The sequence below is a fragment of the Mastomys coucha genome, unplaced genomic scaffold, assembly GCF_008632895.1.
Source record: "Mastomys coucha isolate ucsf_1 unplaced genomic scaffold, UCSF_Mcou_1 pScaffold5, whole genome shotgun sequence".
Lineage (NCBI taxonomy): Eukaryota > Metazoa > Chordata > Mammalia > Rodentia > Muridae > Mastomys > Mastomys coucha.
The window spans coordinates 89,649,406-89,674,808 of record NW_022196911.1 but is presented as its reverse complement, the minus strand read 5'-3'; the positions used below and the strand labels follow the sequence as shown (position 1 = coordinate 89,674,808).

Here is a 25,403-nt window from a genome sequence, read left to right as displayed (position 1 = left end):
ATTCATAAAAAAATCTCCCCTGGGGTTTATTTTGACAGGGAAGCATGTGGAGAACGCGAGCTTGTGAATCACATTCAGCTCAGGTAAGCTGAAACCCAGAGCCAACAGATGACGCTTGTTCAGCTGGAGCTCTGGCTGGAAGGAACTCCAAAGAATGGATTGCACATGCATGTGCACATATGTGTGCTTGCACACTTACACCACAGCAGCAGTTGTGGAGCACGTGGACACTGCAGACTGGAGAGCTGGGAAGGGGAATTACTGGGGGCAGAGAGCTGTTCTGAGGGCTGAAACATGGGACCTGTCATCCTCAGTTCTCAGTTCACTTCCTCCAAGAGCCATTGAGAGCAGCCCCCAACCCTCCCGAGGGAGCAGTGGATGCCAACATTCTTTCCCTTTTTGATTTTTTTTATTTTAAGAGCTAACCATGTTTTCCAAGGACTGGAATGTTGGTGTCCTAGCATCTGGGGCTCAGCCAGAAAGACTTAAAATTGAAAGTCTAAAATGGATACTCACCACTACCTGCTTATGTTTCAACGACGGAGTCAAGAATCTGTATTTTCAATTAGATTTTAATGGTGTAAATGTCAACTGTAGCAATTGTAGTATGGCTGGTGTATTTGGATGTAGTTCGTTTAGATATGCATTTTCTTTTTTTAAAAAAATTTTTTTTACTGATTCTTTGTGAATTTCATATCACGTATCCCTATCCCACTTATCTCCCTGTCTCTTCATATCTGCCCTCTGCTCTTGCATCCTCCATCAAACAAAACAAAACAAAACAACAAACCCCTCAAAAAGAAAAGACCCTATCTTGACAATGAAGAAGCTGCAGTGTCAGTGTGTCACAATGCATTCTTTTTTTTATTGGATATTTTATTTATTTACATTTTAAATGCTACACCCTTTCCCGGTTTCCCCTCCAGAAACCCCTTATCCCATTCTCTCTTCCCCTGCTTCTATAAGGGTGCTCACCTACCCACCCACTCACTCCTGCCTCCCCGTCCTTGCATTCTCCTACACTGGGGCATGGAGCCTTCACATGACCAAGGGCCGCTCCTCCCACTGATGTCCAACAAGGCTATCCTCTGCCACATATGTGGCTGGAGCCATGGAACCCTCCATATGTACTCTTTGGTTGGTGGTTTAGTTCCTGGGAGCTCTGGGGTATCTGGTTGGTTGATATTGTTGTCCTTCCTATGGGTTGCAAACCCCTTCAGCTCCTTCAGTTCTTTCTCTAACTCCTCCATTGGGGATCCTATGCTCAGTCCAATGGTTGGCTGTGAACATCTGCCTCTTTATTTGCCAGGCTCTGGCAGAGTCTCTCAGGAGATAGCTATATCAGGCTCCTGTCAGCAAGCACTTCTTGGCATCTTCAATAGTGTCTGGGCTTGGTGTCTGTATATGGGATGGATCCCCAAGTTGAGCAGTCTCTGGATGGCCTTTCCTTCAGTCTCTGTTCCACACTTTGTCTCCGTATTTCCTCCTGTGAGTATTTTGTTCCCCCTTCTAAGAAGTACCGAAGCATCCATACTTTGGTCTTCCTTCTTGAGCTTCACATGGTCTGTGAATTGTATCTTGGATATTCCAAGCTTTTAGGCTAATATCCACTTATCAATGAGTGCATACCATGTGTGCTCTTTTGTGACTGGGTTACTTCACTCAGGATGATATTTTCTAGTTCCATTCACTTGCCTAATAATTTCATGAAGTCATTGTTTTTAATAGCTGAGTAGTACTCTATTGTATAAATGTACCACATATTCTTTGAAGGACATCCAGGTTATTTCCAGCTCCTGGCTATTATAAATAAGGCTGCTATGAACATGGTGGAGCATGTATTCTTATTACATGTTGGAGCATCTTCTGGGTATGTGCCCAGGAGTGGTATTGCTGGTCCTCTGGTAGTACTATGTCCAATTTTCTGAGGAACCACCAGACTGATTTCCAGAATGGTTGTACCAGCTTGCAATCCCACCACCAATAGAGGAGTGTTCCCCTTTCTCCACATCCTTGCCAGCATCTGATGTCACCTGAGTTTTTGATCTTATCGATTCTAATTGTTGTGAGGTGGAATCTCAGGGTTGTTTTGATTTGCATTTCCCTGATGACTAAGGATATTGGACATTTCTTTAGGTACTTCTCAGTCATTTGGCATTCCTCAGTTGAGAATTCTTTGTTTAGCTCTATACTTCATTTTTTTTTTTTTTTCGAGACAGGGTTTCTCTGTGTCACCTTGGCTGTCCTGGAACTCACTCTGTAGACCAGGCTGGCCTCGAACTTAGAAATCCGCCTGCCTCTGCCTCCCAAGTGCTGGGATTAAAGGCATGCGCCACCACTGCCTGGCCTATACTTCATTTTTAAATAGGGTTATTTGGTTCTATGGAGTCTAACTTCTTGAGTTCTTTGTATATATTGGATATTAGCCCTCTATTGGATGTAAGGTTGGTAAAGATCTTTCCATAAGCTGTTGGTTGCCTTTTTGTCCTATTGACACGACAGTGCCCTTTGCCTTACAGAAGCTTTGCAATTTTATGAGGTCCTATTTGTCGATTGTTGATCTTAGTGCATAAGCCATTGGTATTCTGTTCAGGAAAACTTCCCCTGTGCCCGTGTGTTTGAGGCTCTTCCTCACTTTCACTTTTATTAGTTTCAGTGTATCTGGTTTTATGTGGAGGTCCTTGATCCCACAGTGCATTCTTTTGTCCAAACATTTTTACTGCAAATGTTCATTGCCATGAGTCATTGGCTTGAGACTTCTGACTACACTATCAATACCGGATCCTCAATGGGATTCCTCTTGGATATTCCTCTTGTTGCCTTGGTCATGTGCCATTCAGGTTTCCCTTCCCCACTCATAGCAGTGTGATCCACCCAAGGGGAACTGAGGCAGGATGGCTGGGAGTGAAAGCAACCTCAGGTGACATTATAAGAACAGATCCTCAGGAGGTAGCTTCAGCAAGACAGTTCATTTTAATGAGGAGAACAAAGCCTATTTAAACCTTTTAGGGGGTGGGTAGGGTATTTTGGAGCGAGTATACACATTGGCCTGGGACCTGGTGCTGGAGATGCCTCATTAGCATGAGGAGGAAGTCCAGGTGCTGCTGGATATGACCTTATAAGGGGAGAGGATGTTTAACCCAGTTACTGGGTTACTTGATCTCTGATCTCTTCCAGTGGGCAAGGGTTAGGGTACAGGGCTTCATGTGCTAAGGCATGCAGACCTGGGGCAGAGGGGCAGCGATCCTATTCCTGCTAATATCAGGATGAGATTTTCCTGGACTTGGACACACCTTGACCCCACTCTTGCTTCCAGTCTGATTTCCCCAGTCTTATCACTCCCTGACCCCATAGCCATGGAGATTCCAAAGCTTTGGATCTGTAGGACAGTCTCTTTCATGAGCTCCAGTGGTTCATAGTTGAGATAGATGCTGAAGTGAGCCAACTCAAAATGCTGGATCTGGGCCAGCTCGCCAGCACTGCTGCAGCTAGCTCACCCAATGCTGCGACTGGCAAGGGGTGGAGCCAGCTCTCCTGTTCTCACACCCTTGGGTCAGCTCACCTGTGTCTATACCTGTGTCCACGCCACCAGGACCAGCTTGTGACTGTGCTGCTGGTGAGGTGTGGGGCTGCTCTCCCATGTACTGTAGCCAGCAAGGGGTGGGTGGTCATCTCTGTTCTGCCTTTGGATATAAACATTGTTCCAGATGGCAGTTCGGATTGGGAATGTTTGCATTGTCTTTGGTGGTAAAATGAGTCACAGACATAGATACAGACCCCTGTTGCTGCACGGCCTCAGACCCAGACATGGCTCTCGGCAGCAGCATGGGGCAGGATCTCATCCGGTGGCAGAACAGACCACTCGTGTCAGGCTGTTTCTCACCACCCTCACATCTCCACTTCCACCCCTCTTCACAGGGCTCAAACTGCTTCTCTTTCTCTACCATCTCTTCATACATCATAGTGGTGTCCGCAGTGGGCTGGCAGGCCTCTGGGCATCTTCTATCTGCCCATGCTGTGAAGTGGTGAGCAGATCTCTAGATATATATAATTTTGAGATGGGGGGGAGGGTAGGCATCAGTAAAAGGGAAAGAAAGACTAAATGTCTTGGTAGTTGGTTACAAAATCTTTATGTGTCAAATGATGCTTTATGGTGGAGACACTGTGGAGCCTGTCAGCACTTCCTTCTTTAAGGGTTCTTACCTTCAGATATCTCCTGGTTCCTGGGATATTCCAGAGCTTCTGGTGTAGAGAACACAAAAAACCCATCCCTTTTGCTCATTAACGATGACCCTCAGCATTCATCCACTCTACTGTTTTCTGAGAGCAGATGATGTCTCGTGCTCTGTTTCATATGAGACCTGGGAATATGATTCCAGACCTTGGGGAATCACATGTATATTGAGGAGGTAAGAGGGGAAGAACAGGTTGGGTTGGGGAGACAATTTTTTTTATTAAGTCATGGTATGATTCAGAGCACCTGGGTAGATCCATCAGTTTAGTGGTCTTGTCCCAGGGAGCATAGCACAAAAGCTAGGTTCCCTTTTAAGCTGCCACTGCTTTCAAAGCATTTCTTATCCATCCTCAGGAGGTTTCAGTCATCTGGCCAATAAGTACAATAGGCTATAAAAGGAAGGCGTTAATTCAGCTGGGCTTTGAAGGCAGCCGAATTAGTCCAACTACAAAAGATGGGGGGCAGAGACTAAAGGAGGGCATTAGAGGCTGTATGTCTTTGTAACAGTTACTATTACTATGATGACACACCATGACCAAAAGAAAGTTAAGGAGGAAAGGATTTATTTGTCTTATAATTCTATATCAAAGTCTGTTATTGAAGGAAGTCAGGACTGGAACTCAAGCAGGTCAGGAACCTGGGACCACAGAGAAGTACTGCCTTCTGGCTTTTTTATAGTTCCCTCAGCCAGCTTTCTTATAGAACCCAGAACCACCAGCCCAGTGGTGGCCCCACCCACAATGGGCTGTGTCTTCCCACATTAATCACTAAATAAGAAAATGTCCTACAACAATGGTTCTCAACCTTCCTCATGCTACAACCCTTTAATACAGTTCCTCATGCTATGGTGACCCTCGATTATAATTTTTATTTACTTCATACTGTAATTTTTGCTATGGTTATGAATTGCAATATAAATATCCAATATGCCGGATATCTTATAGGAGACCCCACCCCCCACCCCGAAGGGTCTCAGCTCACAGGATGAGAACCATTGCCTCACAGGCTTGCCTACAGCCCAATATTATGGAGGCATTTTCTCAGTTGACATTCTCTCCTTTCAGATGACTGACTATAGCTTGCGGCAAGTTGACATAAAACTAGCCAAGACAACAGAGTGAGGAGGAGCTTAAATACATATCTTTGGCAGTGAGGAGGAGCTTACATACATATGTTCGGCATGTTAGGCTTCTGGGCTTGGCTGTCAGTTTCTCTGTGTCTGCTGAGACTATCCACCCAGTCCAGCCCCGTGCCCTACTTCCCATCCCCTTTGAGATTCTACCTTCCGTAGCTTCCTCAGTCTATTTGGTGGAGCAGAATCTCCTAATGGCTCTGTTTATAGCAAATCTTGTCCTTGAAGGCAATAGAGAAAGACATCATTGAGCTTCAGAGGTCCATTTAGCATTGAGTCTGATTTAAAGTGGAAAAGGTACACAGATAGATGTCTGTGTGCAAATGGTAATCTTTTCTGCAACTGAGTTTACATAAATGGCTCAGGGCCAGATTTTGGTTTGGATAAGGGGTTTATTTTTGTTACTATTCCCAGAGGAAGTATAATTGACAGGAAATTTGTAGATTCTCCCCTCACTTTATCCAACTGGAGCTCTAAGAACAAAGCAGGGGCTGAGGCATGTAAAGCTCGGTTGATAGAATACTTCCTCATCACATAGAAAGTTCTCCTGGGTTTGATACTCAGCGCCATATAAACTGGTGGCACGTGCCTATAATTCCAGCACCCAGAGGTGGGAGCAGGAGGATCAGAAGTCCAAGATTATCCTCAGCTATATGGTGAGTTTGAATTCAGCTTGTACTAGAGACCATTTCAACCCTTGTAACCCAACAGCAACGACGACAACAACAACACCGACAACAACCCAGGATACATTTTTATGCTTCTTGAACATGAAGCCTCTGGTTGACTCCAATTGAGCCAGAGATGGGATTGGTAGCCAATATTGGATTCTGCAGAATCAAACCAATTTGTCTCAAAGAAAGTTATCTCAATTTATTTTCTTTGTATCTGCAAGTTAACAGGATTAAATTCTCATCAGCCATTTATCCCACACTTGTCAAATATGTACGCTTAGGCTTGGCTGAGTGTCAGGTCTCAAGTCCAAGTTGGGCATCAGGTGCCCTGATTTACAGGAAAGGAATCCATAAATTCAAAATATCTAAAACCAATGGCCACTCACAGGGTTTTAATATTTGAGTTTTGATGATCATTTTTGACTTCCATTGCAATTTTGAGACATCATAGAATGTGTGTTTGGAGTCTTTTTGTCACCATGGGGAAGATTTTTCTTTTAAACTAACAATCATTTTCATGGTGGCCCAACTCCAGCGATAAACAAAGTCCTTTCCTAACTATCACCCGGGGCCGAGATGTCAGAGTCGATGAGTGTTTAAGAGAGGAAATGAGACTTCATCAGCTCCCCTGTGGCCTCCAGAGCTCTGTCAGATGGTCTTATTGGATGGAAATAAAAATGCTTCCCTTTTTTTGGCACAAGAATTTTGGCTAAGAGGAAACCATCAGGACTACTCTGCTGAGGCTGACGGCAAAGAAGAGTACCAGGGGTAAGTATTGTGTATGGAGCTGGCTCACCATGCCTGAAGCAAGTTCTCTGTATTCCTAACCTGTGACTGCCCTTAAGGGACAGATTAAAATTCAAAGCATGCTGATCCTTGGCTGTTTGATTTCAGACACAAAATTGGAAATGGGCTGATAAACATACACAGCACGGATCTCAATCCCATTCCCCCTGTGCTCTGTTACCTGGGCTCGGCAGTGAGGTGGAACACAGCCAATTGTGGCCTAGATGGATCCTCTCTCCTCGTTCTGAGTCCTACTATGTGAGTGAAGAGTTCTGAGTCCTACTATGTGAGTGAAGAGTTCTGAGTCCTACTATCTGAGTGAAGACTCTACCAAGCTACCACTTTTTCTTTTGTATTTGATGGATGACGTCTGGAGGGGCTCCGATGGGAGTAAGCGCACATTCACTTGGCCCCTTTTCCCTGGAACCTGGGGGTAGAAAAGGCTTACCTACACAGGGATGAGCTAACTTTTTACGAATTATTTTATTTCATTTTTATGTGTATGAGTACACTGTAGCTGTACAGATGACTGTGTTCGAACATGTGTGTGGCTGCTGTTGATCTCAGGACCTCTGCTCAGGCTGGCTCCGGCCCCGCTTGCTCTGGCGTAATTTTCTGCAGCTGTCGTCAGACGCACCAGAAGAGGGCGTCCGATCTCATTGTGGGTGGTTGTGAGCCACCATGTGGTTGCTGGGATCCGAACTCAGGACCTTCGGAAGAGCAGTCAGTGCTCTTACCCGCTGAGCCATCTCGCCAGCCCATGAGATAACTTTTTAAAGAGGATAGCCAAGATGTTGCGATGTCCACCAGATCTAAATTATATGGATAGTTCTAGAACCTGATAACCCTGATCCTCATAATTCTAGGGTGTAGCAGAACTCTGCCATTCCTGGCTTCTTTTTCTGTTTGCCTTCTAAGTCTTAAATTTTGGGGGATTAAACTTTTCGGTAATCATTGAAAGCTCAGACAACAGGGCTTGTGTCACTTGCCTTAGACATCACAACTAGAAATACATCTGAAAGTCCTGAGTCAGGCATTCTCATGCACACTCTAGGCTACCTGAATGAACCCTTATAACAGGCTTATACCTTAGCACAACTGATGCCATGCTAGAAGCACAAAGCCATCATTCTGACCTAAATGCCCAGCATGTAGACCCCAACACCTGTCAAAACAAGAACAAAGACCTAATCCACCATATTCCACAGTCACTAAATGTACTAACTTTGCTTTTTGGCTTCTGTAGCTCGCCTTATTGCTAACTGTTCTTGCTAATTGAAGTGTGTCAACCAGGATGATGTTTTCATGCATTAAAGCAAAGAACGGTAAGGCTTGTGGCTACATGATTTGGGCAAGTCCCCTGTGTCTCCCACTGACTTGGGAATAAAGGTTTTCTATCGGCTTTAAGAGTTCATGTGCTCTCTGAAGGAGTTACCTTGCAACACTCTTAGAGGGAGTGGACATCTTTGTCCCTTGAGGCACAGCAGCTGGTAACATCCCACTCCTGGCACGTCTGGTACCTTTTACCCAATGAAGTCTCTAGCTGTAGGATGTAATGAGGTGAGTGTGATGGCTACAGTTCTTATAAAACCAGCCCAAAGTGGGAATTCGTGATTATCAATTCCTGGGATTCTCATTCTTAATGATCAGGTAGCTTGCTATTAATGATTGTTGGATACTGCAGGCCCCAGTAAAACTGATCATTACTTTTGAATATTAGAAGATCTCTGGGTCCCTTTTAGAGATAGGCAGTTGGAAATCCACATTGAGTGATTGCCTACTTTCCGTTGCATTTTTGGCTGTTGCTCTTTTCCTCAGATGTGGACCTAAGAGCCTAGGTCTATGCTATGAGAGCTCAGCCCCTAAAGCCCACACACAGCTGATTGAAGCAGACTAGACACATAGCACATGAGTATTTATGATGGGCTGAGTGAATTTATTCTATCTACTGATAAATTAAACAAAACTATAAAGGGACTAGCTAGCTGGGATGGGGTTGGACAATGGACGGTCATGAAATTTAAGGCTAGAATTGGTACAGAGGGCAGTCAGCCATGCAGGTAAGCAGAAGGTGTGTGTAGACTAGAGCCTTGCCCAGAAGTTGCTCTTTGAGGCAATGGACAGAGAGAAGCAGAGGTGAAGGAGACATGGTGCAGAGAGACGGTTATAAGACTATACTCCATCTGTGACTGGGTTTCCTACTCTTGAATGCTTTGTTGCTTGGTGTGCAATGACTCCATCTAGCCTGGGATGGTTTCCTTTTCTTGCAAACATTTCTGAACAAGAAGATTGGCCCGTGAAGGCTGGAGGTGATTCATCACAAAATGAAAGAACAGGTCCAAGTGAGAAGATGTTCAGAGCTGGGTTCAAATGAATCTTCCCTGAAGCCAGAGCATGCTGCTATGCCAGACAAGGCAAGCCATGCAAATAGTTCCTATGGGCACAAATATCCTGGAGACTTGAGGAACAAGGAAGGATGGAAAATCACGAGCAGATATTAGAGGCCAGGTGGTGTGCCAGCTGCTTGACATGCTCATCTCACTGTTGTTTGGTAATTCTGATAGGTCAGGTGATGAGCCTTCAAATATGTTCACACCTGTGGTGGTTAATCTCCATTGTCAGCTTGCTAGATTTGAAATCACTAAGGAGACACACTTCTTGTGTGTGTGTGTGTGTGTGTGTGTGTGTGTGTGTGCGCGTGTGTGTGTGTGCGCGTGTGTGTGTGTGTGTGTGTGTGTGTGTGTATGTGACACTCAACCTGAGGGATCCAGAAGGGGAGTTGAGGGTAGATACAATCAAGTTAAACTGTATACTTATATTAAATTACTCACGAATAAATAAAAGATAAAAAGATCAGCTCTGAATGAGGGTGCCATCATACCATCTACTAGACTTCAAAACAGAATAAGAAGGAGTGTGAAGGAATCCAGCGGGGCATCAGTATTCATCTCTCTCTGCTTTCTGACTTTGGATACAGTGATCGAACCACCTCAGGGGACTTACCTATAGCCATGTTTCTCTGCCATGATGCCAGGAGCCTAAAGAAACCCTTCTTCCCTGAAGTCACTTCTGTCAGATATATTTGTTTGCAAGAAAAGGAAACTTCCCTGAAGTTGTTTCTCATCATGCCACAGCAATGAGAAAAGTGATCAGTATAAAATCCTAATTTCTAGCATCTCAGAATGTCACCTTACCTGACAAAGGAGACTGATGTTACCACGATGGGGCTTTTCAGAATTACTTAGGTGGGCTAGGTGAGACCACGGGGGTTCTTCTAGGAGAGTCTGATTCAGAGGAAAAGCTTTCATGACGAAGTAGAAGTTGTAGTGATATGTGCTTTGAGAATGGAAGCAGGGGCTATGAGGTATCCACTAAAAGCAGCAGAAAGCAAGGAAATGGGCTCTTAGATTCTCCCCTCAGAATGAAAACATCCGTGACGACCTTAACTAACTCAGTGTGGCTGGATTCAGACTGCTGAGTTCCAGAACCGTAAGAGAATAAATCCTGTTAAGTAATATCAAGCCAGTAACTTGTAGTGTTTGTTACAGCAGCAAATGGAAACCAATACAATGTTGTTTTATTTTCCAGTTTTACTTAGGAGGATGCCCAGTGAGATTGAGTAGCTTGTCCAAGGCCATCCAGATAATATGAGATGGACCAACGATTTGGCCCAACACTGTCAGATTCAGAACCTCTACATTTGCCATGACCTGACTGTGTCTGCCTACGGCATCTGCTTCCACACCACATCTTTTAAACTCATCAAAGACTCTGTGTGAACCTAGTGGGTTATCTGGAGCCACGAGAATAGGCACGGTGACCTTTCAATATCCTTTCTGTCAACAACTGTGTAGAAATGCTTGTAATTCCACCTCCCTACCGAGGGCAGCAACAGCTGGCCTTTCCCAGCTAGCTCTGGCTTTAGGATCACTTAAGAGCCCACGCATTTCAGTATGGAGAAGTGGGTCTGATTTATTATGGAGCATTCCCCAATTTCATGCCAAAATGATTCAATTACAGTCACCCTCAACACTCAAGAGAGGCTTCCCGCTGGCTCACAAAGATGAGACCAGGCGTGGCCTGGAGCCTGTGAAGAAATTTCACCTTATTATGTATTGAGGGAGTGCAGCATTTCCCTCGCCTTGGAGTAGGTTATTTAATCATAATATATGAGAGAAGAGGGAGGAAAATGCTTCCTGTATCCAAAGCAGAGGCAGGCTTTAATAGGGAAATAGGGTGATGTTTTGACTGTATCTTCCCTGGCTGCGCTGTGCCTCTCAGCTCAGGGTTACTCTCAAGCTGATGAAGGAATGCAAGCCGACTGATCTTTCTTTGTACAGTGCAGTGGGCATGTACTTTGTGCCAGGCACTGTGCTAGGCAACTTGCAAGTTACCCTTAGGCTTAAGTGTTGCCCAGTCTGGTGGCTAACCCAGGCTCAGATAAATGATGGAAATAAACATAACCCCTGACTCAGGATTTAAACCCAGGACTTTCTGACCTTGAATATTTTTATTCCTTCCAGAAGTGGTATCAGGTGTATTCTGTCTTTTCTTTTTTTCCCCTCAAGGTGTTGCGGATTAAACCCAGAGCCTTGCACATGCTAATTAAGGCCTCTATCGTTGAGCTCCAATTTCAGATCATGGTATCATTATTATCATTATTATTATTATTATTATTATTATTATTATTATTATTATTATTATTATTATCATTATGTATTATTATTATGTAAAGTTTTAATATATAGCCTAGACTTGCCTCAAATTTGTGATCCTCCTGCTTCTGTTTCACGGATACTGGGATTACAAGTGCATCCCACCATACTTGACGGTACCATCTGCGGTAGTTAATATTGACTGTCACCGTGACAGACTGAAGCACCCAAGAGACAGACCTCTCAGGGTGTCTGCCTAGATTATTTGGATTAGGTTTCTTGAGGTGCAAAGGCCCACCCTGAAATGTGAGTGGTCCTATCTCGTGAACGGGGTTCTTGAGATGCAAAAGAACGAGAATGCTAGCTTTAGCATTTTTCTCTGTGTGCTAACTGTGGATGCAATTTAACCAGCTGCCTCAAGCTCCTGTAGTTACGTTTCTCCACCATAATGGACTATACTCCTAAACTGCAAACTACAGTTAAGTCCTTTTTCCTTAGCTTGATTTTGCTGGTCATTTTATCACAACAGTGAGAAAAATAAGTAAGAGAGCATATATTTTATTTGAGTGTTTGATATTGATACACCCTTTAGGTATCAGTTTCCTTATGTAGTCTTTTCCTATCTGTTATGTCTAGGTTCTCTCTTATACTGGGTACTTTTCCCCCTCAGAGCCAAGCACATATCACATGGTGCTATTATTACCTGCCTCTTTATGCCATGGTTTCGTGAGAGCGAACAGTGTGATGATGAATCTCCAGCACCAAGCAAACCCTCCATAATTGTTCATTGAATATATAAATGAGTGGATGGCTTATTGTCATGAGGATTACTATGAACTTTCGATACCATTTGGCGACAGCCCTATAAGTCAGAAGGAAAAATCTAAAAATCGTTTAAAAATCTGTAGAACATCAGGAAGTGAAGAGGCAGACTTCAAGGTTGTTTCTGCTCCACTGCTACCATCCTTCATCCATACCTCAAGAAACATCAAGAATGCTGTCTGCTTCCACGTATGGGGAGTTTAACCTTGGAACAGGGCAGCCCATGGTGTGCACATCTGTGTGAGTCTTTGGGCATCTGTGTGCCTGTTTGGTTTGTACAGCTGAATGTGGAGGGATGGAGGAACCCCAAGCCATCACATCTAATATGTATGTCTTATGGTCTCACCTTGTCATTTCTATTTCCTTCATCCCAAATGATGGACTTAATATAGTCAATTTCACATATAAAGGATAAATGGGAAAAATGTAGACTGCATAAGGGATGATACAAATGACTGATTATGATGAGTTTATTGGGACAAACTATTGGTGTTTAGCAAAACTTAAAAAGATTTGCTTTACTATTTGGAAGAAAATTCAAATGGGTTCCCTTAATGCTAACATCCCTGTACACTAGCATAGAAGGAATTGGATGTATAATGTCACTTTGTTTCTGGGTAATATTCGAACTTTACTTTCAAAACACATCTATAACAGGTCTACTTCTTCACTTATTCCTTTTCTTGCCCCAAAGTGATTCCTCTAGGTCCATTTGGATGCAAGAAGATAAAGGGGACAGGAATGGTACCTTGTCCCAGGCTAAGTGTCACATACACCTGGGACAGTGAGTACCTTATAGGAAACTCTTGGTTAATATTCAGTGACCTATTCAGAAGCCCAGTGATGGGCTTCTCTTATTCATCATATGGGAGGGTAGAAAGGTACAGGTGGGAATGTGGGAACCTATAACATCGAACTCCAAGGAAGTGGGTTCTGTCTGCATGGTTTGTCTACCACTCCTGACTCATGTCAGGTAAAACCATCCATATTCCATGCTCCTTTATAGGAGGTGCTTGTGCTCACGGACAAGCACTAGAAAAACAGGAATGTTAAACACACAGGGTTGTCTCTTCAAAGGGAGAGGTGTATAACCCGCTTTATGCCCAGAAGGCTGGGATGGGAGTGGACATGGTTAACAGCCTGGTGACCTTTGCATTTCTGTGTGGCTAGGCCACACCTGTTTCTTCCTGGCACCTATATCTTGAACTTGTTTGTTTCAGGCAATTCGTAGCTCTATCCAAGGTTCTTACCTTGAGCCTTGTTTACTCTGTTAGTCTATAGAACTTATCTTTATGGAAGTTGTCACTTGTACTTTTACGAAGAGTTTCGACTGTAGTCATAGCCTAAGCTTTGTTTTGCACAGGGGATTGAGTTAATTTTCACCATAAAATTTTTTTTTTTGACCAAATTGTGGTCTGCTTAAATGTACCTAAAATAAAGTACTCAGAGGCAGACTCATAAAGTTTGAAACAACACCCGATACTGAGTCAGGTTGAAGCTGTCTTCTTGCCTCTCATACACTGACCCCCCCCTGGTCATCTTGTTTTCAGAGACTCCCACACCCCGTAGATTTTTTTTAATATCCTCCAAACAGAATCCTCAGACTGTTCAAGGGTGTCCCAGATATCTTTATCACTCTCTGCGTCACACTTGACCGCTCCCTTTTACCTTCTTTCCTGCTCCAACCAAGGTCCTTGACTTGACCCAACCCCTCTTCCCATGCTTTAGTCATGGTCATGGTCTTTCCTCAACACCAGAGGCCTGGATGTGAATCCCAGTCTCATTTACATATGTATGACTGACTCTATGATCTTTGGCCAATTCCATAACTTCTCATCAGCTTCCCCATTTGTGAAATGAGGGCAAGCGCTGGGCTTGTCAGAGGACCACTGGAGAAGAGGAGAAGGATTAACAGAGTCTTCAGAGCAAGCTGAACACTTCTTTGCCACCATTATGATGATGGATGCGAGAGTGGTCGTCCTGTCCCTGAGCTCTCAAGGGCTCTCACAGGAAAAGGCAGACAATCTCAGCACAGGACAGACTTTTGTGACGAGGACAGGCATTTTCAGTAGTGTGGTAACTTAGACTATTTCCACAAAGCAAGTTAACCTCAGCCAACCAAGAAGAGTACACTGAGGCCAGAGGGATCAAAGCATGCCTCTGCTGTTTCACCTGGCCACCCTCAGCGTGCAATGCATTCTCCTTGCTGGGGAGACCCTGTCTGACTGGCCTCTGCTCTGCCTATCTGGGAGCCCCTTCATCTTTTGAGGCTTTCTTTTTTGCCCCTAGACTTATGGCTCTACCCTGAAGAACTTCGCCACACTTATTTTGGGCATTTCATGTTTGCTTAGTCTTTGGTATAAAACCTCCGTGATACCCAAACCTGACTTTGCTAGTAATATCAACCTCTTAGAAGATAACTTGGGATGTTTGTATTCTCAGTGCCTCTCCTTCTACCTTCCCTGAGAACTTCACTCAGGAAGGGATGAGTATGGGAAGAAGAGGGTGAGGGAGCAGGTAAGGCCTTCTCTCCCATCTTGTTGAGCCCAGGAAGAGCAAGCTTATTAGCTGCTGGGATGTCAGTTGGAGCAAGCAAACGGCTTGGGATCCAGCTGCACTGCAGAGTGTGATTTCAGATCATGCAGCCAGAGCCTGACTCTGCTGCTAAAAACCACCTGCTCTAATCAGCATGCAGACCCCGATGAAAAGAGGGACTCATTTACAACAGAGGTGCCAAATAGCAGACATGTGTCAATATGGGACTTTCAGTTTGGTTGAGGAAATAAATCTCTTTTTGGAGTTAATGTCATGATTGACTGTGGAGCACATAAACCCCGCTATGCAATTGATTCCCAAGCAGAGCGAGAATGTGACTAAGAGATGCAGGTTGCACGCCTCAACCCGTGCTCGCTGCCTCCTCTCCTTTACCCTGCCCCCACCTATCACCCTGTTTTGCTCTAGATCTAACTCACATCTCTCATGCTGTGTTTTGGTCTGTTTCTGTGCATTCTGATTGCTACGGAGATGGATAGCACTGTGTCTGAACCTTCTCAGGGTTGTGATAGTAGTTGTCTTACCATCCATCTACCCCAGACACGTGTACCACAATAACCCTATGGTCTCACTCCTTTTTGTACTCTTTATCTCCATCATCTTCCCTCCCAGCTCCTCTTGGCACTAAATCTGTGTGGACTGGTGGGGTATGGAAATTTAGGCCATGGGACTTGGCGTCTGCAAGGAGGATATATTCTGAGAGGAGAACAGATTGCTGACTTTTAAGAGTCTGAGTGCTGTGGCTTTGAGGCTTGGTCTGATGTATTTATGGGCTGGCCTCTGTCACCCAGAGTATAGCATTATATCAGCCAGTGTGCTCAAGGTGCCCCCAGTACTTTATGGCTATGATAATGGAGTTGTTATGGACCCTGGTGAGCTGGAATTTATCAAGGCTTGGGTTCCTCTTTGAGTAGCTGCACAAACAACAACAGGAATAGTGATTATGATGATGATGGTGGGGGTGGGGGTGGTGATGATGATTATGATGATGATGAAATAGCCTGTGCCTGCTTAAACTTTTACTATGTTTCTGGCTCATGTGTTAACTCTTACCGTACATTATCTCATGCTGTTTATTAGTCTTGTAAGGTGGGTATCATTTCATCACAAATTTATGGCTGGGGAAACAGGCACTTTGAAGTTAAATGGTGTCCCAGAGGTCACACATGTGGTGGTATTGGAGCTGGGGATTCAAATTTGGATGATGAGAATCCAGAGTTCAAATTCTCCCAGCTCTCCCACAGCCACGGGATAGAGGAGGGTACCCCCCCCCCCTTTGACACTGGCAAACACAACAGACACTACTGTGGGTGCCCATGAGGGTAAGTACCTGTGCACACGGGTGTCCAAGGGTAGCTGTTGTGAGTACTGAAGCGTTGTGGGTCGTCCCAGCTGCCAGGCTGGATTCTGAGTCACTTTGGTCTTAGCCTTCCCAGTCCCACTGCTTGCTCTCTAATGTGGGTCTCTGGAGCTGCTTTGGAAGGGGCGGACAAGGAGAAACCACTCAAGGTCACTCTCCCTGTCTCACAACTCTTCCATCTTTCATCCCAGATGTTAATCTCTGGCTCTCTGTTAGGTTCTTCCTCAGGGACCACAGTCTGTGCCACAGGGACAGCTCCAATGCACTCACCTCATTTAGACTATAGAGCAAGCTGTGAGGGAAGAACAGGCTCAGAGAGGGGAGGCAGGGAGCATGACTAATAAAAATAAGCCAGGGGACTAAGAGACTCAATGGTTCACAAGCCAAGCTGCAGTCTAATTGGTGGATATTAATGCAGCAAAAGGAAGAATGCGTCTTGCAACAGGGGAATGGGCTAAATGAAGTATGGCAATAGGCCACCATGCAACTATTAATTAATGATAAAGAAGGATATCTGGTAACATGAACAGTTAGTTACTATATATTATTTAGTATGACCACCAAGTATGCACAGTGTGATGTCATTCTTATAAAAGTACAGATAAAAGAGGCACTTAATACCAATTTCAGGAAAATGGAGAGAGAGAGAGAGAGAGAGAGAGAGAGAGAGAGAGAGAGAAGAGAGAGAGAGAGAGTGAGAGAGAGAGAGGAGAGGAGAGAGGAGAAGAGAGAGGAGAGAGGAGAGAGGAGAGAGGGAGGAAGAGAGAGAGAACAGAAAATAGCGATTTACTGCAATGTCCCGGCCATTAAGACTTGAATTTGAATTTGGAGCCAGGAGACACATATGCATGATATTTATTTGTGTTGTTCATGCACTATTATGTATGGAAAGTGACTTGGATGTTTATATTTCAAAATATTCAGCATTCTTTTCCCAGGATTGTGAATGTTTTAGATTTTTTAAAAAAAGACTTATTTATTTCATGTATGTGGTTATACTGTTGCTGTCTTCAGACATACCAGAAGGTGGCATCAGATGCTCATTACAAATGGTTGTGAGCCACCATGTGGTTGCTGGGAATTGAACTCAGGACCTCTGGAAGAGCAGTCAGTGCTCTTAGTCGCTGAGCCATCTCTCTAGCCCAAATGCTTTAGATTTTTAAAACTGCATTTACCTTTAAAAATTGAAATCAGATAAATATTAAAGAAAAAACTACTAAAAAGGAGGCACTTAATACCAATTTCAGGAAAGTGGAAAAACAAGAGAGAGAGAGAGAGAGAGAGAGAGAGAGAGAGAGAGAGAGAGAGAGAGAGAGAGAGAGAACAGAAAATAGTTATTTACTGCAATATCCTGTCCATTTTGAATTTGGAGCCAGGAGAATTCTCGTCTTTGTTGTGTCTAGAGATGGGTCATGAACTAGGCTTCACTTTGGTTTCCTAGCTACAAGTTCAAACTCACTGGGATTTTAATTTGACCTTTATGTGTCTTGACATTGGGAAGATATGTGTGCTGGTTTAGGGATGGGGATATTCTATGCAATGGGGATATGTGTGCAATGAATAATATGTACCCCCATTTTGGAACATATGAGTCTTGGTGTAGAGCTAGCCTTATGGTGCTGTGAGACAGCAGAAGGATAAGCAGATAGATAGATTTAGGACTAGACAGAGTGTAATTTGTTGTAGTACTTATTGATGGAATCTTAGACCCAGGGAGCAACTAGATCAGTGTGACTTGGGTCAGAAAGTAGAGGCATACTTAATCCTTAATACTTGGTTGGCTTTAAATTAGTATCAAAGAATTAGGTACATGCTCAGAGCCCGGGGCTATGTACTACTCTGCTTTATCTATTTATAGTTTGTAGGGAAACCATGTAAGAAAAATAGTTAGGGGTTTTCTTGGGTAATCATGGTGGATCTACTCAATGTAGAGGCAGTCTTATCAAGGCAAATCCATTTAGCCATCTGTGGGAAATAGTTACGTTGAGATTCATGTATAACAAGTCCCTTATGGACTTGGTTAATGGGAGTCTGTTGCAGTGATGGGTCAATCAACTCTTGAGCCTGTGGTCTTTACTGATAAGATCCAGGGATGTGGTAACAGGCTGAGGGACTATCTGGCCTTTCCTCAAGGCAGTTCTCCTTTGGAGACAGTGTGATGTGCTAGAAAGGGTTTGAACTTGGAAGCCAGTAGGCCAGTCTTCAAATCCTTGCTCTCTCATGTTTTCAAAATGGACAGTGAGCTTCTAGCTCAATCTCCCTGTAGCTTGTCTTTCTTACCTGTAAAGTGGGCACAATATACATCATGTCCTCTAGGGATCATATAAGATACAGGGCACAGAGTTTCTGCCTTATCTGTAGAATAGTACTTTCCTCTTATTTGTCTCCAATGTCAAGAAAAGCAAGAATAACACAATCCTGGGAGACTACAGGGACAAACTAAAACTACTCTGGTCTCGTTGCCTGCTTTCTCCAATATGTCTTTGTGTCTATTTAGAGGAGGGATTGATAAACATGACCCAGGGGCCAAATCTGGCTCACTGCCCATAATTTTGAAGTAAAGTTTTATTGGCAGACAGCCACATCCTTCCACTGATGTATTGTCTAGGGCAACAAAGCCGAGGAGTTGAGGAAGTCTGCATGGCCTGTGAAGCCTAAAAGAGTGGCTCCCTGGTCCTCTATAGAAACAGCTTAGTGATCCCTGGTGTAGAGCATTAATTCCTACTCAGATGGGAGGAATTTCAGAGTGGGGAAATCACAGAATCATAAAAGCAAGGAAACTACCAAGAGGTTAGAGAAGAGGAGCTCTGGGAGAAAATGATGCGTTCTGTTTAGGGAAACAAAGAGCGGGAACTGAAGGAGGAATATAGACTTCCACAGACCGGGCGATAACCCCCAAAGACAAGTCAGGAGGTATTAGGAAATCAATAAATCTGCTTCCTTTAATTTCTTTGTCTCTGTGGGGGGAATGCCGAGCCGTTTGCAGAGATTATGAGAAAATATGTGTTGAATAGCTGGCAAAAGGCCAGGTCTCAAGATGGTCCTTCTGAAAACTGGCTGGTGACAAGGCTATTTGCCCACTATTTGTCTTTCATGCTTCTGGGCTCTGATTTTAAGATCTTGTACTTGATGTTACTTGCAAATCTATCATCCTCTAGGGCCAGTTGGTCCCTAGGCTTTACCTATTCCCGCTCCTTAAATGTACTTCCAGTCTGTCCCTTTCTTTTTAGTCTCTACTGCCTTGATCCTGAATCCTATTCCATACTTTATCCTCTCACTAGGATTGCTATAAAAACCTGTGCTCACCTGCGTGTCCATCCACCCATCCACTCATCCATCTGCCTACCTCCTAGCTACCCATTTGCTCATCAACCCATCCACCCACCCATTCACCACCCCCTTGAACTGCATCTCCGACACGCACCATTTATTTTCAGACTAAGTCCAGAGAAACGAAGCTGAGTATGACTCGGGCTTAGCCTCCAAGGACTCAGTAACTAAAGGCCTTTCAGAACTGAAGTCTACTTTCAGCCTTACTCTGCCCAGGCTCTCTTTCCTGTTTGGCAGGGTGGTCCCTTCCCCCTACCAGTGTGTACGTGTGCATTAGTATATGCACAGGTACACATGTGGGAAGCAGGTGTGATCTTTCCAAAGCACACATATGATTCTGCCAGCCTTCTTGTTAAAGTCTTTTAATAGCTTCCTATCATCTACAGAAAAGGATTCAAAGTCTTTGTGAGGATTAAAAAAAAAAAAACTCTCAAACAATACATCCCAAATACTTTCTCTTCCTTCCCTCTCCTCCCCCCCCCCCCCCGCCATTTTCCCCAACTCCTCTCTCTCTCCCAGATTCACTCCTTCTCTGTTTCCCTTCAGAAAAGAGCAGGCCTCCCAGGGATATCAACTGAACATGGTATAACAAGTTACAGTAAGACTAGGCACAGACTCTCAGATCAGGGCTGGGTGAGGATCCCAAAAGTCAGAGACATCCACACTCCTACTGTTAGGAATCCCACAAAACACCAAGCTAACAGCCATAACATTTACGTAGAGGATCTAGCACAGGCCTACGCAGGCTCTGTGCTTCTTGCATGGAGCCCTCTGTGAGCCCCTAGAAGCCCTGCTTAGTTGATTCTTTGGGCTGTTGTGTTCTATTAGGACTTAGACTAGTCCCCTCTGGTTCCTACAGTTCTTCCTCCTCTTCTGCGGGGGTTTCTCTAAGCTCTGTTACTGAGGAATTTAAGTGTCTTTGTAAACTGATTTCCATTTTCCTTCCTTGCCTTTTCTCTCACCTATCTACATTTTAGTGAAAAACAAAAACAAAAGCCTTGTTCTTGCTCAAGCTTCACATGAGATTTCACACTATATTAGGACAACTGACAGCAGGCTGTGTTACAGTAACAAATAAACCTTGAAATTTCAGGGCTTTAATGCAATGACATTTTGTATCCCGAGTTTGCTCAGTCGAATGTGATGTTTTCTGGTTGGGTGCTTTTCCTGGGTATCTCTCCTCTGGGTGATGACTCATGGACCCAGCCTCCCTCCATCTCTAAAAGTGAGTTCAGGTTCATCTCAGCCAGTGGATGAAGGGGCAAAAATGCACAGAGAGAGAGATGCTTCAGAGGTTTTTAGAAGTCAGATCTTATGTCACACTGGCATTGACTCGAGTTCATTGCATGATGCTGCCAACTGGAGGGCAGGCCGGGGAGTGTTTAGCTATATGCCTGAGAGGAGAGATGTGTGGTTGGTTGGTGGACAAACGGAGTCTTTATCCTCACACCTTTGTGCCTTTGTCTTGGCTGTTTTCTCTGCATACACTCCTTTCCCTCGGGTTTTCTGGCATGTGAACTCTCCCTCGCTATTTTGGGCCATGCCTAGGAAGGCATTTTGTAGCCACACGAGAGCCCATGCTCCCTCCTGTGTGCCACCGTGCTTCTGTTAGCAGCGGCCAGATTTTTCCACATGCCAGATGCCATTCTAATTTCTTTCCATGTGCTGACTCTTTATGAGGTCAATGCTCTCCAACTCAAAGATGAGGAACCCGAGGCTTAGGAGATAAAGCGAATGCCCAAGAAATTTTATTATTGTGTAGCAGTCCACTGTACTAATTTTTTTCCCAGTCTGTTGTTCTATGGACCCCTGAACTCCTCAGGAAGCTGGTTTGATTCATCTTTTATGCCTGAAATAATGACATATCCTCAGGAAATGTTTACTGCATGGGGCTTTGAAGCCATGGGATATGTTAATATATTTATTGATTTGGTGAATGTACTTAATAATAATCCATGATGGAGTATTCCCAACACATTTATTTATTCCACAGTTGGTTTAAGAACTGAGTCATGTGCAAGGGAAGGATGGCTCATTCTTTCAGAATGAGTATGTGACCAGCTGGACATCCAGTGGTACTTGCTGATGCTGCAGCAGGAGCCTGCTTCGGATACAGCACTTGCTTTGCAAGCTGTTCTCTCTTGGTCACTGCGAACTTTGCATGATTACCTTCTAACAGCTGGGCTGCACTGTGAGCTATCATTTGCCAAACTCGGACCCCAAGACTGGAGACCGATCAGAAGTCACATGCCTCCAGTTTAACCTTTGGGAAAACCTTTGATCCATCACTTGAAAGAATAGCCACTAGCACTGTTTTGGCTCAGAGAACCCACAGTCCAATTAGATTGATCCAAACGAATAGAGCCTGAATCATGAGGGTGGAGGGCCTAGAGTGACATGCCAGCAATATGAAATTAACAAGCCACTGAGGGTTCATATAAGTGCTCATTGGCTGGAGCTGGAGAAAAATGGAGGTCAGGAAACTTACCTAGTAGGGCTGCTGTGAGGAGGAGGTGAAATCGTGTAGGCACAGCATGCATCTAGTGCTGGACACGTTAGAGAGTGCCAGCTAGGTCTGTCATGCATACGGAGTAGCATGATGAGTGTTATCCTTGTGTCATGAGTCAAACAATATAGAAGAAGCACGGTGTCTAGGTGTGCTCAGGGATCCATGGGTGAGGGGTGCTCACAGAGGCAGTGTGATTTGAGTAAGACTTCAGCAGATAACCAGAAGTGTTCCAGAGCGATCTGACAATGGTGAGGGTGGAAACAGAACTTGGTGGTAGAGGGAAATATAAGCCCCCAAATACATTTTGTTCTCTGAGGATAACAGGTTTCTTTGATGAGGTCTGTTGGGTAGGCAAGTGGCAGAAAGGATATGGAAAAGATGCTGTGATAGTCAGAATATGCTCTCCACATCCCAAAGGTCCACACCCTAATCTCTGCCACTTGTGGCTATGTTGTCTTACATCAAGGGGATATTAGTTGTAGATGGAATTAAGGTACTAATCAGTTGATCTTAAAATAGGGAGCTTATTACAGATGGTCTGTATGACCTCCATTTAGTCACAAGTATCCTTGTCATAGGGTTTCCATTGCTGTGAAGAGATACCATGACCAAAACAACTCTTATAAAGGACAACATTTAATTGGGGCTGGCTACAGGTTCAGAGGTTCAGTCCATTATCATTATGGTGGGAAGCATAGAAGCATCTAGGCAGGCATAGTACTGGAGGAGCTAAGAGTTCTACATTTTGTTCTGAAGGCAAACAGAAGACTGGCCTCCTCAGACAACTAGGAGGAGGGTCTCAAAGCCTACCCTCACAGTGACACATTTTCTTCAATAAGGCCACCCCTACTCCAACAAGATCACATCTAATAGTGCTACTCCATGAGCCAAGCATATTCAAACTACCACAGCCCTTAAAACTGGAAGAGGGAGTTGGAAGTAGTCAAGGAAACATGACGGGAGAACCACTTAGCTTGCTTTGAATCAACTGGATGTGGAGATGGAGAGACAAGCCATGAGCCAAGGACTGGAGTGATGTCCAGTGATAGCATACAACAGAGAAATGGATTCCCTAAAGAGTGCCTTTGCCCAGTGATAGCATACAACAGAGAAATGGATTCCCTAAAGAGTGCCTTTGCCCAGTGACAGCATACAACAGAGAAATGGATTCCCTAAAAGAGTGCCTTTTGCATGTCTAAACTCCAGAACTGAAAGGTAGACCAGGTTGTGGTCATTTGTTACAGCAATGTCTTAGTCTGTTTTCTGTTACTGTGACAGAATACCTGAGTCTGAGAAGCTGGGGAAGATGAGAGGTTTGCTATGGCTAATGACTCGGGAGGCCAGAAGACCAAACTTGGGTGGGATGTGGGTTAAACTTAGGGTGACAGATTCATATCCATCACCTCACAAAGGGAAAAGAGAGAGTAGATGGTTTTAGAAGGAAGGGATAAGGGGAATGGGCACTTTATAACAACCTATTCTTGTGGTAGTGATCGAGACCCATGAAAGGGAGAACTCACTCCCGTGAGATGAAATTCATTCATTCATGAGTTATTGTGACTATGAATTGTTATGGTTTGGAGGTGAAATGCCCCCTCATAGGCTCATGTTTCTGAATATTTTGTCTCCAGACTAGTGTTGGGACTATTTTAGGAAGTTGTGGAACTCTTGAGAAGTGGGACCAGTTGGAAGAAGTGAATCTCTTTAGCTGCTTGTAAGTAGCTGTCTTAAACAAAAACAGCAAAAAAGAATTTGTTGTGTGAACCTAAAGAAAAGAGGAGCACTTAGAGAATATCCTTCCAAAAACTGACTCGGACAGAGATCTGAGATGCAAGGAGGAATGGTGGGCAAATGAATCAACAAAGAACAATTAACAGGCCAGATAATACGATCATGCGTGCTTGGAAGGACTTGTTGGAAACTACGTGTTCTTGTTCAAAGACGGATGTATTTAATATTCTGAATAAATTTAGACTTTTTGTGCTAATAATAAGGAAACATGATGTGGATCTCCCATTTACAGAGTGGGGCAGTGAGTCAGAGATTGGTTGACCTGGAGCTGAATAGGCCCTATGATTGGTCCATACAAAGGACCACTAAACCAGGAGAAAGGAAATGGTTGATTCTTTCTCTTTACCCTTAGATACAGTGAGGGCTTTGTGACTACTTACCAGATCCTGAGGATGTGGCCAGTAAGTGGAGCATCTACAAACTGGATGCATAAGGACCTCATCCAGTAAAAGGTCCTTTTAATGAGAGGGTCAGATTAAAAAAATTTTTTTTTTCTCAGTAGCAATGATCATTGACTTTTAGGGGTGAACTCTTACTATTGATCCTATTGCTACTTCTCCAAGTATTGAGTACCTGTTTGTGGGGAAGGGGTAGAGCTGATGTTGAAAACGGTCAGCTTTGGTGTTGAACAGCAGCAGCCTGTGGTTGAGGAAGGGTTGGGCACACCCTTGTCCTTGTGAAAGTTGTCCTCTGCTGTCTCTCACTCAGCCACCAGCAGAATGGCTGCAGGTCCCAGTGCGGTTGCACTTAGTATGCCAGTCTCTGTGCTATCTCCTGGGGAAGGTGATGGATGCCATCAGTCTTGTGGTAATGATGTCAGTAGCAAAATCTAGGAAAAAAAAAACATGGACCGAAGGAAGAGCTTTGCCTGACATGTACCTTGCTTAGCAGAACAGTGAGGCAGGGACATGGATGGCGAAGCCTAGGAGGGGTTGAGAGAAGTGCTGGGAAGTTAGTGCCGGGACGGTTTCTAACGGGCTAGCATCAGCTAAATGAAGAAGGATGTTGGAATGATGTGGACAATAAGCACGGTTGAAAGCAGCGGTGATGGAAAATAAGGAAGTCACAAATGAGAGCCTGGCCTGAGTTTTGGCTGGAAATGTGTGAGGTGGAGGAGGAGCTAGGAGGAAGTGCCAGGTGATAAGGTCCTGACTTGCTCTGAGGGACCATGGCTACCTTTAGCGTAAGTATTTGGCAAAGTTCCATCCCAGCTGTCTTTACATCACAACCACCTGCAGTGGCGGTTAGAAATCCAGACATTCTGTATTGGAACCTTTGAAGAGGACTCTGAGAAACCTGCATTTTAAATAAGCCCTTGGGGTATTCTGCTGGTGCCTCAAGTTGAGAACTACCACAGAAGGAGATAAAGAGCCATTGAAGAGTTTCTCGAGTGGCTGAATCTGTGCTTTAGACAACTCCCCCTGCAGCGGAACATAGGGCGGGAGGGATAAAGAAAGGCAGAAGGCCACTTGGGAGCCACTTGAAATAATACCGTGGGTGGTTGAGGACGCTCTGACCACGGAAGAGTGAAGCAGGATGCAGAGACGCTGCTACGGA

At 44.3% G+C, this 25,403-nt stretch overlaps 2 long non-coding RNA genes across 4 annotated transcripts in view; one reads left to right on the top strand and one right to left on the bottom strand.

Moving 5' to 3' along the window:
* LOC116077399 overlaps positions 1–10,631 on the top strand; it is a 29,728-nt gene extending 19,097 nt beyond the window's left edge. The window contains exons 2-3 of the long non-coding RNA XR_004113237.1: positions 39–83; positions 10,415–10,631. This is a non-coding gene — a long non-coding RNA (uncharacterized LOC116077399). The remainder of the gene's footprint in view (positions 1–38; positions 84–10,414) is intronic.
* Positions 4,434–25,012, bottom strand: LOC116077397. 3 transcript variants are annotated; one of them, XR_004113235.1, is made up of 6 exons: positions 24,726–25,012; positions 24,420–24,620; positions 16,187–16,330; positions 15,910–16,039; positions 5,517–5,587; positions 4,434–4,623 (listed from the first exon to the last, which is right to left on the bottom strand). It is a non-coding gene; the product is annotated as an uncharacterized LOC116077397 (long non-coding RNA). The 3 variants fall into 3 exon arrangements; XR_004113233.1 differs by having other exon boundaries at positions 24,420–25,012; XR_004113234.1 differs by lacking the exons at positions 4,434–4,623; positions 5,517–5,587 and adding exons at positions 7,513–7,536; positions 10,021–10,197 and having other exon boundaries at positions 24,420–25,012.
* Positions 25,013–25,403: the final 391 nt, after the last annotated feature.